Source organism: Scyliorhinus torazame, chromosome 5 (assembly GCF_047496885.1).
Source record: "Scyliorhinus torazame isolate Kashiwa2021f chromosome 5, sScyTor2.1, whole genome shotgun sequence".
Lineage (NCBI taxonomy): Eukaryota > Metazoa > Chordata > Chondrichthyes > Carcharhiniformes > Scyliorhinidae > Scyliorhinus > Scyliorhinus torazame.
The window spans coordinates 114,136,390-114,152,063 of record NC_092711.1 but is presented as its reverse complement, the minus strand read 5'-3'; the positions used below and the strand labels follow the sequence as shown (position 1 = coordinate 114,152,063).

Sequence of the window (15,674 nt, the reverse complement as noted above, 5' to 3'; positions counted from 1 at the left end):
TTTTCTCCCTCCCTCTCCTCTGCCTGGGTTCAGTTCTCCAGCTCCTGTCTGCAGACTGACAATAAAACCAATGGGTCTTATTGGGGGTTTGGGGCCTCCAGCGGGTGTTTGTGAATCCTCCCCGCCCACCTGCCAGGGTTTCCTTCCTTGCCAGAGATCAGTCCTCGTTGATTTGAGTAAAAAGTGGAAGCTCTTATTTCTTGTCCCCCTCCCTCATCCTCTGATGTGAACCATCCTCCAGTGTCTGAAGCAGGATGGTGCCCGTTAACCTGGGCCTGTTCCCGGGAGGGAGAAGCTCCGCAGCTGCAAACCAGGGAGCTGACAATGATGGTGAAGGGTTTGCTCCAGCTCACAATGCCCGGGGACTGATTGACGGCGGGTTCGGACCAATAGGAAGTTGGAGGACCGAACGAGAGCAGGTGGTCATCCAACCAATCAGAGTGAATGGGAGGCGGGGCAGAGCCTCAGTGGGCGGTTAATCTGGGCCTGTCTGGGATCAAAGCCCGAGCAACTTTCGCCGTCAAATGTCGTATCTGAGGTTCATATTCAGGACTTGGGACCTGCACGGTGTGTTTATGAAGCCTCCCGACACACCCGCCGGCTCCCTCCCGACTTAATCGGCGGTATTTGACCAGCTGAGAATTTCCAAACGATCGCCTGAACCGGAGTTAATCTCAATACTGCGCATGCTCCAGCTCACCAGGCCCGGGGAGTGATTGACGGCAGCTCCGGACCAATAGGAAGAGAGTGAGGGACTGGAGGACCCAGGGACTGAGGGACCCAGCCGGAGCAGCTGAACCTCCAACCAATCAGAGTTAATGATAAACGAAACTAAACCTGGACCTCCCTCATTGGCTGAAACCCTGCATCATTTCGAAAGCTGATTTGTCTCAAACTCCAGGAGAAAACTGGACCTTTCTGTTTGTGGCTTTAAACAGATGAGAGGAAATGAAGGGATCTGGAAAGCAGCAGATTCTTCATGTTGTTCCAGGAAAGTGGGGCCCGTGGAATGTCAGGTTTTACACAGCACACCGTAAGCCTGTGGTTTCACGCTGGATAAAGAATCTGCAAACAAGGCAAGAGACTAAACAATTAATGGTAGGACACGAGGAACTACAGAGGATCAGAGGGCCCTTGGTGTGCATAACCATTGGTAGACAGGTAGATAGGGTGGTTAAAAAACGAATATGGAATACTTGATATAAATATTTGAATAAAAAAATGATATAATACTTGAATAAAAGAAGCCTGGACAATTCCCATCCACCACCATTCTCAACCTGGCTGAACTAGTTCAACAACTTCTCATAGAATTTTCATAGAATTTACAGTGCAGAAGGAGGCCATTCGGCCCATCGAGTCTGCACCGGTTCTTGGAAAGAGCACCCTACCTAAGGTCAACACCGCCACCCTATCCCCATAACCCAGTAACCCCACCCAACACTACTTTTATTCAAGTATTATATAATTTGTTCATTTATATTTGAAGGCAAAAAAATATTAAATTGTGATACTACTGGTGGCTGCAAAAAGCTACCAGCCATTATTATTTGCCATGTATTTTTTTATATAACATGACAGGTAACCTGGATGTTTATGAATGCAATAATGACTTTGACAATTGTGGAAACCACATGGGGGTTCACTCACAGTATTGCACGCCCTATCATTGTTTACTTTATCTTAATAGATTTTGCATGACATGTTGGGACAGTCAGTACTACCTGGCATCTTGTTTATCAGCCAGATCTCTCATGAGGTGAAGCCCTGCACAACATGTCACCTCATTGCACGGTTGACAAACATGAATCTCATTCTGTTGGAGATAATATAAGTTTGCCAGACCTAAAATCATTAAATTAAATGTTATTTATTTTGTACTTGCCTTCTTTCTGTATCTAGGCAAACGCTTTACCATAAAAGCAAGGCTAACATTTGTGCATTTTTGATCTAATTATGTCAGATAATAGTGGTAGTACTGTATTCTTTTAAGGAACACTGTATACCCTTTCTATGCATCATGCCTTTATTATTACTACTTGTTTAAATTACTAATTTACAGAAAATACAGGACAGCTCTTGGGCCTCCTTTACCATGTAAATGGTGTGCACTTGATACCCCTGATAAACCCACATGTCTCCAATTTCCACAATCTTCAGTCTCAACAGGTTTCTCCCATTCCCCCATCAATGGTTTTGTCATCAGCACCTCCCACCCCAAGATGTCCCGTTTTCTCCAGTGAATTTGGTCACTCCTGGTTTGGGGCGAACAGGTATTAGTGTGAATGCGCTCACAAGCAGCAGATTTTGACATGACCTTGTGTGGAGTTGAATCTGAGAGGCTAGCAAGGGGAACATTGTGTAGCTAAGGTTTGAGGTGACAAAGGAATGAATGAATTTCAATAAGTGTCGAGAGTTATGGGGAATTGGCAGGAAAATGGAGAGATAGCTGAGATGAGGAGGGATTTCTTTACTCGAGGATGCGTTGCAGCTTTGGACCACTACCCCTGAGGGTTCTGGAGCTTCAGTCAAGGTACATTGACGAGACCATGCAGACGCTGCGACAACGAATGACTGGACATCACGCGACAATCACCAGGCAGGAATGTTCCCTTCCAGTCGGGGAACACTTCAGCAGTCAAGGGCATTCAGCCTCTGATCTACGGGTAAGCGTTCTTCAGGACGCGCGACAACGCAGAATCGCCGAGCAGAAGCTTATAGCCAAGTTCCGCACACATGAGTGCGGCCTCAACCGTGACCTGGGATTCATGTCGCATTACATTCATCCCCCACCATCTGGCCTGCGAAATCCTACCAACTGTCCTGGCTTGACACAATTCACACCTCTTTAACCTGGGGTTACCCCATCTCTGGATCTGTAAAAATGTAATCACCTACTAATGCTCACATTCCAAGCATTGTCCGGCATCTTTGAATCTGTCTACATGTATGTTTCTGGAACATATGTCTCCATTCACCTGAGGAAGGAGCAGCGCTCCGAAAGCTAGTGACATCGAAACAAACCTGTTGGACTTTAACCTGGTGTTGTAAGACGTCTTACTGTGTTCACAATCATTGTCAGCTCCCTGGTTTGCAGCTGCGGGGCTTCTCCCTCCCGGGAACAGGCCCAGGTTAACGGGCACCATCCTGCTTCAGACACTGGAGGATGGTTCACATCAGAGGATGGGGGAGGGTAAACAATAAATAAGAGCTTACACTTTGCACTCAAATCAATGAGGACTCTGATCTCTGGCAAGGAAGGAAACCCTGGCACGTGGGCGGGGAGGATTCACAAACACTTGCTGGAGGACCCAAACCCCCAATAAGACCCATTGATTTTATTGTTAGTCTGCAGACGGGAGCTGGAGAACTGAACCCAGGCAGAGGAGAGGGAGGGAGAAAACGGAGTGGAGGAAAGATGGTGAGATGGGTTCGGATTTCAGCCCAGGGAGGAGGGAGAGTGTGTGGGACGGGGATTTACAGCTTTGGGGGAACAACAGAGGAAAAAATGTTCCAGAGAAACTAGAATTGTTTCTTCAGAATTTCTATCCTGGACTGCCAGTGATGGCTTTTGTAAACTCCTTTGACAGGGGGTTAGAATTGGAGAATTTACACACAACAAACTGAACCCAACAGAAAGGTTTGTTTCTTTGCAAATTCTATGCTGCATTGACAGTGATGACTTTGTAAAATGAGAGATGACAACTCTCAGGAAATATTTAATGGGGTGGGGCCTTTTTTCTATCAAAAACAACAAATTAAACAGTAGCCTGATAGAAATCTTTTAAATTATCAGTAGATTCGAGAGGAGCGATTTGAGAGAGAGACCAGCTTTAACCAATCACACAGCCTGAAATTAAATTGCAGCATTTACAACAGGGAGACACCGTACTCCGGCTTCAACTGATGATCCAAGTTGGAGAGACATAAGGACATTCGCACAAAAGGAATCAAGAAGCAGCAATTGGACATTCAGCCCCGTGAGCCTGTTCCACCATTTAATAACTTCACGGCTGATCTGAAAATGACTTAAAATCTGCATCCCACCTACACCTGATAACTTGTCGATAACCATGGAGAAACCGTGGAAATGTGGGGACTGTGAGATGGGATTCAATTACCCGTCTGAATTGGAAACTCATCGACGTATTCACACTGGGGAAAGGCCGTTCGCCTGCTCCGTGTATGGGAAGGGATTCACTCGGTCATCACACCTCCTGACCACCAACTTGTTCGTAATGATCAGAGACCTTTTAAATATGCTGACTGTGAGAAGAGCTTTAAAAGTAGAAAGAATTTACTGGTACATCAACGCACTCACACTGGGGAGAGGCCATTCACCTGCTCCGTGTGTGAGAAGAGATTCCCATGTTCATTGCAGCTTCTGCAACACCAGCGAGTTCACACTGGACAGAGACCATTCACTTGCCCCGTGTGTGACAAGAAATTTACTCAAGTCATCCCAAGTGACTTCACACCAACTTGTTCACACTGATCAGAAATCTTTTAAAAGTTCTGACTGTGAAAACAGATTTAAAAGTAAATCAAATCTGCAGAAACACCAGCGAGTTCACACTGAAACAGAATCATAGCATTTACAGTGCAAAAGGAGGGCATTTGGCCCATCGAGTGCACCGGCCCTTACAAAGAGCACCCGACTTAAGCCCATACCTCCAACCTAACCCATAACCCCACCTCACCTTTTTGGACACTAAGGGCAATTTAGCATGGCCAACCCATCTAACCTGCACATCTTTGAACTGTGGAGGGAAACCGGAGGACCCGGAGGAAACCCACACAGACACTGGGACAACGCGTAGACTCTGCACAGTGACCCAAGCCGGGAATCAAACCTGGGACCCTGGAGCTGTGAGGCAACAGTGCTAGCCACTGTACTACTGTGGGAGCGATACTGGGGAGAGGCTGTTTAACTGCTCCGTGTGTGGGAGGAGATTCACTCAGTCAAACATCAGCAAGTTCACAGGCAACAGCAGGGTTTGGATTCAGCTGTTGTTGCTGCTGTTAGCCACATCCAGGACTGAATGATGCCTGGACGTCTGTTTCCAGTGGGGCTCCACAATATTCCGTTTTACATCAATGATTTAGACTTAAATATGCATCAGGATTATACAAAAGTTGCTCATGTGTTTTAGACAATGAGGGAGAAAGCCACGGACTGGGTCAGGTGGACAGAAAAATGGTGAATGGAAATTTAGATAATGAGAGGTTAGGAAAACACTTCAGTTAACTCCCGATAAAAATAAGGTCACTTCAGGATCATGGAAAAAGCTGATTGGTGGGGAAGCTTCAAATAATCCTTTAAAAAAAAAAAAAAAATTCAGAGTACCCAATTATTATTGTTTTTTCCAATTAAGGGGCAATTTAGCCTGGCCAATCCAACTGACCTGCACATCTTTGGGTTGTGGGGGTGAAACCCATGCAGACACGTGGAGAATGTGCAAACTCCACACGGACAGTGACCCAGGGCCGGGATTCAAACCCGGGTCCTCAGCGCTGTAGTCCCAGTGCTAACCACTGCTCCACGTCCTGCCCCAGCTACAAATAATTCTAATAACTTTATCGAACAGTTCTCAAATGGAAAGGCATTTGACCACATTAAAACTAAGGATCTGCAATAGACGTTCGATTTATCAAGTCATATTTAGGGGAAGGTTACAAACAGAGGGCAGTCATTTAAAGTGATTAGAAAAACAAGCAATGCTGAGCAAGGCTAGGAGAGTGGGCAAAGAAGTGGCAGATGGAATACAATGTGGAAACGTGTGAGGTTATGCACTTTGGAAGGAGAAATGGAAGCATAGTCTATTTTCTAAATGGGAAAATGCTGAGGAAATCAAGCACAGAGGGACTTGGGAGACCTTGTTCACGATTCTCTTCAGGTTAACGTGCAAGTGGTTAGCATTGCTGCTTACAGCGCTGAGGACCCAGGTTTGAATCCCGGCCCTGGGTCACTGTCCATGTGGAGTTTGCATGCTCTCCCCGTGTCTGCGTGGGTTTCACCCCCACAACCCAAAGATGTGCAAGTTAGATGGATTGGCCATGCTAAATTACCCCTTAATTGGAAAAAATAATTGGGTACTCTAAATTTAAAAAGAAAAAAAAGGTTAATGTGCAGGTGCACTGCAGCCTCACGGCGTCGAGGTCCCAGGTTCGATCCCAGCTCTGGGTCAGTCCGTGTGGAGTTTGCACATTCTCCCCGTGTTTTCGTGGGTTTCGCCCCCACAACCCAAAGATGTGCAGGGTAGGTGGATTGGCCACGCTAAATTGCCCCTTAATTGGAAAAAATGAATTGGGTACTCTAAATTATTTTTTAAAATGTTTTTAAAAAAGGTTAATGTGCAGGTTCATCGGCAGTTAGGAAGGCAAATGCAATGTATTCATGTCGAGAGGGCTAGAATACAAGACCAGGGATGTATTTCTGAGGCTGTATAAGGCTCTGATCAGACCCCATTTGGAGTATTAAGAGCAGTTTTGGTCCCGATTTCTAAGAAATGACGTGTTGGCCTTCGAAAGGGTCCAGAGGAGGTTTACAAGAATGATCCCTGGAATGGAGCTTGTCATATGAGGAGTGGTTGAGGACTCTGGGTCTGTACTCGTTGGAGTTTAGAAGGATATGGGGGGATCTTATTAAAACCTACAGGATACTGCGAGGCCTGGGTAGAGTGGACATGGAGAAGATGTTTCCACTTGTATAAAAAACTAGAAGCAGAAGACAATCTCAGACCAAAGAGGCGATCCTTTAAAACAGAATAAGAAGTCTTACAACACCAAGTTAAAGTCCAACAGGTTTGTTTCGACTCACCAGCTTTAGGGGCACAGTTCCTTCCTCAGGTCATGAGGAGGAATTAAAACAGATGAGGAGGAATTTCTTCAGCCAGAGGGTGGTGAATCTGTGGAAGTCTTTGCCCCAGAATGCCGTGGAGGCCAAATCACTGAGTGTCTTTAAGATAGAGATAGATAGGTTCTTGATGAATAAGGGGATCAGGGGTTATGGGGAGAAGGCAGGAGAATGGAAATGAGAAAAATATCAGCCATGAATGAATGGCGGAGCAGATTTGATGGGCCGAGTGGCCTAATTCTGTTCCTATGTCTTACAGGATGTGAAGAAAAACATTCTGTGCTGCATGTGGGATCATGAATGCACTGCTCGAAAATATGATGGAGGCAGATTCAATTGATGCCTTGAAAAGAGAATTGGACAACTATCTTACTATCAGATCAGCCATGAGCTTATTAAATGGTGGAGCAGACGGGGCTGAATAGCCAACTCCAGCTCCTTGCTCATCTGTTCGTATCTTTTGAGGAGAAAAATATCTGCAGAGTTCAGGGCCAATGACAGGGGATTGTGACAGTTGCAGAAAGTTGGCACAGATACAGTTTGTTGAGTACCTTCATTCTGTTCTGTCATCTTTCTTTGCCACTGTGTTATGAGGGAAATGCAGTGCACCAATGCAAGAGAGGCAGATTGCTCCTTCGATATGGACTGGATTTGTTTATTGTCACGTGCACCGAGGTACAGTGAAAAGTATTATTCTGCGAGCAGCTCAAACAGATCATTTTGTACATGAAAAGAAAGTAAACTAAAAAGAAAATACATAATAGGGCAACCCAAGGTACACAATGTAAATATATAAACAAAGGCATTGAGTGCCGCATACAGGAGTGTAGTATTAATCAGGTCAGTCCATAAGAGGGTTGTTTAGGAGTCTGGTAATAGCGAGGAAGAAGCTGTTTTCAATCTGTTTGTGCGTGTTCTGAGACTTTTGTATCTCCTGCCCGATGGGAGAAGTTGGAAGAGTGAGTAAGCTTGGTGGGAGGGGTCTTTAATTATGCTGCCCGCTTTCCCAAGGCAGCAGGAGGTGTGGATAGAGTCAATGGATGGGAGGCAGGTTTGTGTGATGGACTCAGCTGTGTTCACTACTCTCTGAAGTTTCTTGCGGTCTTGGGCCGAGCAGTTGCCATAACAGGCTGTGATGCAGCCAGATAGGATGCTTTCTATGGTGCATCTGTAAAAGTTGGTAAGAGTCAGTGTGGACATGTCAAATTTCCTTAGTTTCCTGAGGAAGTATAGGCACTGTTGTGCTTTCTTGGTGGTAGCGTCGATGTGGGTGGATCAGGACAGATTTTTGGTGATGGAAACCCTGTGCAGGAGAGGCTGGTTGTTGGGCAGTGTGAGCTGAACATACATGGCTGGATAAAAACTAAGGCAGATGGAGTGAAAACTGGTCAGGAGGGAGTGGGTCAAAAAACCTGGGGAGTTGCATTTTGCATGAATCGTGAGTGTGACCCAGTCACAATTATGAACAGTAAACAAACCTATCACTGATTTGATGAGATTATTTACCGTGTCCCAGGTGTTGTATATACTGTACATACTGTAGATCAGCCTGCTTGCTGCCCATGTCTAAGTGATGTCAGAATAATGTGCTTCTGTATTAAATAAAGTATCCAAACCTCTCATTGTGCTTCATGCCCAGCATCTTGCCTAACTGTGGATCCTCTGTTTTTGCTAACTGGGAAATAGAATCTTCCTGTTTACTAATGGCTCTATGGCGGCTGCGTTACCCAGAATCCCCCGTGCTGCAGAAAATTCCCGATCAGTGAGTGTACGAGGCCAGTCCACAGGTGCAGTGTGGGTGTGTGCTCTGAGCATGCTCAGTGTCAGTCATGGTGAGAGAGTGAGGAGGAGCTGGGTTGAACACAACAGTGAGCTGCACCCCTGTGAGAAGGGCATCGCCCAGTCTCTGTTTGACTCTCCTGCAGCTTCCTGTCCTGGTTGAGTTGGACAAGGAACCCTCATCATTTGAGCTGGAAAAGGCCATTGATTGCTGAGCAAGCAGAAAGGTGCCCGGCAAGGATGGAATTCCAGCTGAACTGCTCACACACAAAGTCCCATCGACTGTCACACCTTCCTGCCCTCCTCTTTTGGGCTGTGAGACTGGTCCACGGAACATGTGTGATGCAATAAAAACTGCAGTGACAGAGGAGACAGCATCAACTACAGGGACATCTCACTCCTTAGAGTCAGGGGAAGACCTTCACTTGGGTGATGTTTAAAAGATTCATCTACTTGCAGACTGAGTGTATCCAGAAGCACAGTGCGGTTTCTGTGCTGACAGATCTACAGTGAACATGATCTTCTCCACACACCAGCTACAAGGGAAGAGAACAATTGGGATTTGATCTAAAGTGTCAGTGCTGAGAAAGTGAAATGTTCTAATTACTGAATGAAAGTGAACCTTTCAGTGTGAATCACAATTTACTGGTACAATTGGAAAAGGCACCAAAACGTTTCAATCTCTGAAGATAAACTTCAGCCTTGAAGTTATGTTTTGGAGCTCACAAGCTGTGGGAAATTTGCAAATGTTTCCCTCCTCCCTTTTGTAAACAAGCAGAGAAGTTAACCCTTTCCCCTGACAGCACGGCAATAATTTGAAATAAAGACTTTGACTTTTAAAGATTTGGCTTCATCCCATTTGTCGGGGTCATATTCCCGTGCAAATCATCACGGGCGGGATGGAAATTTGCCGGAATATTTTTTTTTACAATCCTAATCTTTGTCACAAGTAGTCTTACATTAACGCTGCAATGAAGTTACCGTGAAAAGCCCCTAGTCAGCACATTCCGGTGCCTGTTCAGGTACACAGGGAGAATTCAGAATTGTTATGTGAGAGTACCTTTAAGAACTGTGTGTTTATCAAATAGCTGTAGTGAATGTACCTTTAAGAAATGGGTGTTTATCAAATAGCTGCAGTGAAGACAGACAGCCCAGCTCCACCCACACTCTGATATCACTGCAGCTATTTGATAAACACTCATTTCGTAAAGGTCGAGCTGGTCTTCTAACCAATCGGAGTGAATGAGGGGCGGGGCTGATCCCAGATCTCCCTCATTGGCTGAGAATCTGTATCATTTTGAGTTCTTCCCATTGGCCACATGGACCCGGGTTCCAAAACCTTATTTCCTGCCTGAGCGATGTCGACCAATGGGAGGATTTGGAAGACCGGATGTACTCTGGTCCTCCAGCCAATCAGACTGCGGGCTTTGTGTAAGTGAAGATTGAGCTTCACACAGACTAAAAGTTCTTCCTGTGTCAAACCTCTGAGTAAAACACTTTCCACTTCAATGGACTTTAAATTAGAGTCCATTCACCCTTCTACAGAACTGTTACAACAAGGAACAACAAACGTTAACTCTGTTTCTCTCGCAACAGATGTGGCACAGTGGTTAGCACTGCTGCCACATAGCGCCAGCGACCTGGGTTCAATTCCGGCCTTGGGTGACTGTGTGCAGTTTGTACATTCTCCCCGTGTCTGTGTGGGTTCCCTCCGGGTGCTCCAGTTTTCTCACAGTCCAAATATGTGCCGGTTTGGTGGATTGGCTTTGCTAAATTGTTCCTTTTGTAAGGGCCACGAAGAATCCAGCACGAGTTTTAAGGATACAAAGTAATAACATTTATTTACTATAACATATATACATAACAGTAGCAGTAACTTCCCTTGCTACATACTCCTTCCTGCTGGTTCCTGAACTGGCCAGCTTTATTTATACTAGGAGTTTACTAGTGGTTTCTCCGCCCCCTCATTGGGGAAGCTCATACTCCCACAGGATTGTCGGATAGTCATTACTCCCCAGCCAATGGTAAGTAGGCAGGCTATAACATCCCTCCCCCCCAAAGTCCAAGGAATCCACCGAGGTTCCTGGCGAAGGAGGGCGTCAGACTCGTTTGGCCACAGGCCGGACACCATTTGCACGTGGCGCTGGATCAGGCGGCGTGTAACGAGACGGAGACCGGCGCTTCCGTGATGAACGGCGCGGTTGTACATCCACGGCCCGTGGACCCGAGGATTCCCCCTCTGATGCATCCTGTGTCTCCATCTCGGAGTCAGAGTCTGCTGCCTCCGTCATGTCAGCGTCTCTATCTCCATTCGGTGCCGTAACGACCTGCGCAGGCTTCGAGTGAGGCACCAGTGGAAGATTGTGAGGACTACCTTCCCTTGTCTCTGGTCTCTGCGGCTGTTGAAATGAGCTCCGGGGGCGGGGAATCTTTTGAGGGGATGGTCTTCTGGACTGAACGTGGTCTACATGTTTTCGCTGGAGACGACCCTGGGCTTGCACTTGGTAAGATATAGGGCCCGTTTGGCGAAAGATTACACCAGGAACCCATTGGGCACCACCAGCAAAATTCCGAACAAACACAGGGTCACCGGGCGCAAACTGCCGAATCAGCCGATGCCGAGAAAATCCCTGTCCCTGCCGTTCTTGTGTGCGGCGTACTTTTGCGCCAATGTCCGGGAAAACCATACTAAGGCGGGTGCGAAGTCTCCGGCCCATTAGGAGTACTGCGGGAGCTACCCCAGTCACTGCATGGGGGGTGGTCCTGTACGTAAACAAAAAGCGAGCCAGTCTCGTGTCCATTGATCCGGAAGACTGCTTCTTTAGGCCTCTTTTGAATGTCTGCACTGCGCGCTCTGCCAACCCATTTGAAGCCGGGTGGTAAGGGGCAGTGCGGATATGGCGGACGCCGTTCATCTTCGTGAACCTCGCAAACTCCTCACTCGTGAATGGATTGCCGTTATCCGTGACCAGCACCTCGGGGAGGCCATGCGTACTAAACGATAAACGCATCTTTTCAATTGTTGCGCAGGACGTTGTCCCCTGCATCTTATGCACCTCTAGCCATTTGGACTGGGCGTCAATTAGTAGAAGGAACGTGGATCCTTGAAAAGGGCCTGCGAAATCTGCATGTAAGCATGCCCAAGGCCGCCCTGGCCATTCCCAGTGATGTAGGGGCGCGGCCGGCGGAAGCTTCTGATGCTCCTGGCAAATGGAGCAGTTTTGGGCCACCTTCTCAATGTCGGTGTCGAGGCCTGGCCACCAGACATAACTCCGGGCAAACATTTTCATTTTGGTCACGCCTGGATGCCCATTGTGCAAGTCTGATAGTCTCAGCTCCTGGCCTTTTTCCGGGACAATCACACGCGTCCCCCACAAGAGGATACCGTCTTCCACGCTGAATTCTGACAGCTTGGAGGAAAATGCCCGCAACTCGCCTGGGAGCTGTCTATGCTGCCCACCATACAGGACTATGTGCCGAACCTTTGACAGGACTGGCTCCGTCTGGGTCCACTCACGGATTTGTGATGCCGTGACAGGCAAGGTGTCCATAAAATTTAGGGTTGCAACAACCTCACCGGTCGTGGGGGTCGACATGGGGCCGGTCGATAAAGGCAATCGGCTCAGTGCGTCGGCATTTGCTATCTGCGTACCTGGTTTGTGCTCCAGAGAATACTCGTATGCAGCAAGCAACCAAGCCCAGCGCTGGATCCGTGCAGAAGCAATGGGCGGTATTGGCTTATCCTCTCTGAAAAGTCCCAGCAGGGGCTTATGATCAGTCACGATAGTGAAATGGCGGCCATACACGTACTGGTGGAAGCGTTTCACCGCAAAAACCACCGCCAGGCCCACCTTCTCGATCTGCGCGTACTTTTTCTCCGCTGCAGTCAATGTGCGGGAGGCGAAAGCTATCGGTCGCTCGGCCCCATTCTCCATCTTGTGGGACAGGACGGCCCCAATACCATACAGGGATGCATCACATGTGACGAGCAAAGGCTTTCCAGGATCATAGTGGGTTAGTAACCCAGACGACGTCAATTGTTGCTTTACCCGCCGGAAAGCAGTTTCTTGCGGCTGACCCCAAACCCAGGTGTGATTTTTCTTTAGCAGAAGGTGCAAAGGGGCCAGCGTAGTTGCCAGATTGAGGAGGAACTTCCCGTAATAGTTTACGAGACCGAGAAAAGAACGAAGATGCGAAGTGTCAGTCGGGGCGGGGGGCATGTTGAATCGCACGCACCTTCTCTGCGACGGGGTGCAGACCTTCGCGGTCCACCCGATAACCTAGGTAGACTACTTCCTTTGCCTGAAATACGCACTTTGTGCGACGTAAACGGACTCCAGCCTCCGAAAGGCGTCTAAGGACAGCCTCCAGATTTTCCAAATGTTCTTGCTCTGACGTCCCTGTAATCAAAACGTAGACAGCCACACGTGGTAAACCTCTCAAAATGCCCTCCATAACACGTTGAAAAATTGCGCAGGCAGAGGATACTCCAAATGGCAACTGTGTATATTCATACAGGCCCCGGTGTGTATTAATCGTTACATATGGTCAGGAGGCAGGGTCCAGCTCCAACTGCAGGTAGGCGTGACTCATATCTAATTTTGTGAACGAGAGTCCACCTGCAAGTTTCGCGTAGAGATCCTCTATGCGAGGCATTGGATATCGGTCGAGTCGGGAAACCGTATTCACTGTAAGTTTATAGTCGCCACACAAGCGAACTGTGGCATCTGGCTTCATTACAGGTACAATTGGTGCTGCCCAGTCAGCAAAACGGACGGGCCTGATAATACCCAAACTCTCCAAATGAGTGAGCTCCCCTTCTACCTCCTCGAGCAAGGCGTAAGGCACTGGGCGCGCCCGGAAATAGTGCGGCGTGGCTCCTGGTTCAACTTGGATATGGGCTACGGCCCCTTTTATTTTCCCCAAACCAGGCTGGAATACATCTGGGTATTGTCCTAGCACCTCAGTCAACCCTTCAGAAACTGTTTGGAGGATGTGCTGCCATTGCAACCGCAAATGGCGCAACCAGTCCCGACCCAACAGGCTGGGCCCATGGCCGCGCACCACGATAAGTGGGAAACGCCCCTCCTGGCGTCCATAGACAACAGGGGTCATTGTAGTTCCTGCAATGTCCAGTGGTTCCCCCGTGTAGGTGGCCAACCTGGCCTGTGGGTCGGTTAATGTAAGGGTCTGTATACCCTGCTTGATGCGGTTGAATGTCCTCTGGGCGATCACGGAGACCGCTGCGCCAGTATCCAACTCCATCTCAAGCGGGTGACCATTGACCCGTACTGTCACCTTAATGGGGGCCACACGGGGAGCTGCCACACAATGCAGCTGCAGGCAGCCGTCCTCCGTCTCCACGTCCTCAGGAGTAGTTGCCGCAGGTTCATCCACATGGAAGGTACGGCCTCTGGGCTGGTCCCAGTTACGGCCCCTGGGCTGATCCCAGTTTCGGTCGGAACGACGGTGCCTCTGGCGTCCCCAGGACCGCCGTCCGTGACGGGGTCGGCGCCTACAAGTCTGACACGAACATGGCTCCTCATCCATTGGCTCTGGAGAAGGCTCCCTTCGGGGAGGAATGTCCGACGGCCACTGGCGTCGGTCCGGACGTTGCCTCGCCCAAGGTACCGCAGGAGTGCGGGGGAGACTTTTTCGGATGGAAAGGGTTGCGCCCCAAGGCATGTACTTCCAATCCCTGTAGCTCCTGTACTCCTCGCTCTGCGCTCTCTCGGGACAATATTATTTGAATGGCCTGTTGAAAAGTCAATGTTGGCTCCGCTAACAACTTTCTCTGGGTGGCCGCATTGTTTATACCGCAAACCAAACGGTCGAGTAACATTTCTGACATGGTCTCACCATAGTCACAGTACTCCGCAATCCTGCGTAGCCTGGATAGAAAATCGGCAAGGGATTCTCCAGGGGTCCTCTCAGCGGTATTAAACCAGTAACGCTGGACTATCGTGGACGGGGTTGGGTTAAAATGTTGCCCCACTATATTCACAAGTTCATCAAACGTTTTGGTGTCCGGCGCAGCTGGGTACGTAAGGCTCCTAATCACCCCAAACGTATGCGGGTCGCAGGCAGTGAGCAATATGACCACCTGCCGCTCGTTTTCGGTGATGTTTGCCCGGAAATAGTAACGCATCCGTTGTGTGTACTGGTTCCAGCTTTCCAGCGCAGCATCCAAACGTCCGTACAGAGGCTTGGTACAATAGAAAACAACTTCCAACCTGTATCCAACAAAAATCCAGGGAGGTGGCTTCAGCAGTGTAGACAGCTATTCAGTTTAACCCTCGTCGCCAGTTTTGTAAGGGCCACGAAGAATCCAGCACGAGTTTTAAGGATACAAAGTAATAACATTTATTTACTATAACATATATACATAACAGTAGCAGTAACTTCCCTTGCTACATACTCCTTCCTGCTGATTCCTGAACTGGCCAGCTTTATTTACACTCGGAGTTTACTAGTGGTTTCTCCGCCCCCCTCATTGGGGAAGCTCATACTCCCACAGGATTGTCGGATAGTCATTAGTCCCCAGCCAATGGTAAGTAGGCAGGTTATAACAGTTCCTTAGAGTCCAATGGTGAAGTGGGGTTATGGGGAGAGGTTGGGGGAAGTGCGCCTGGGTGGGGAGCTCTTGTGTAGTGTTGGTGCAAACTCGATGGGCCGAATGGCCTCCTTCTGCACTTTAGGGATTCTATGATGCTGCCAGACCTGTTGAGTTAATCTAGCATCTAGCATATTCAGTTTTTACTCTATATTGCACACCTTTTCAATCCACTAATTATATTTATTGAACCACTACACCATCAACTACCAGGAGCAGTGTGTTGATGTTTCAGCTATTCTGGCCTTGGGTGACTGTGTGGAGTTTGGACATTCTCCCTGTGTCTGTGTGGGTTCCCTCCGGGTGCTCCAGTTTTCTCCCACTGTCCAAAGATGTGCAGGTTAGGTGGATTGGCCCCGCGAAATTGCCCCTTAGTGTCCAAAGAAAGGTTAGGTGACGTTACTGGGTTACGGGGATAAACAAAGA

The 15,674-nt window shown here is 48.2% G+C and overlaps 1 long non-coding RNA gene across 1 annotated transcript in view; it reads left to right on the top strand.

Moving 5' to 3' along the window:
- The first annotated feature begins 228 nt into the window (after positions 1-228).
- The window catches only part of LOC140419492 (uncharacterized), a 30,863-nt gene continuing 15,417 nt past the window's right edge, over positions 229-15,674 (top strand). Inside the window, exon 1 of the long non-coding RNA XR_011945822.1 lies at positions 229-1,098. This is a non-coding gene — a long non-coding RNA (uncharacterized lncRNA). The remainder of the gene's footprint in view (positions 1,099-15,674) is intronic.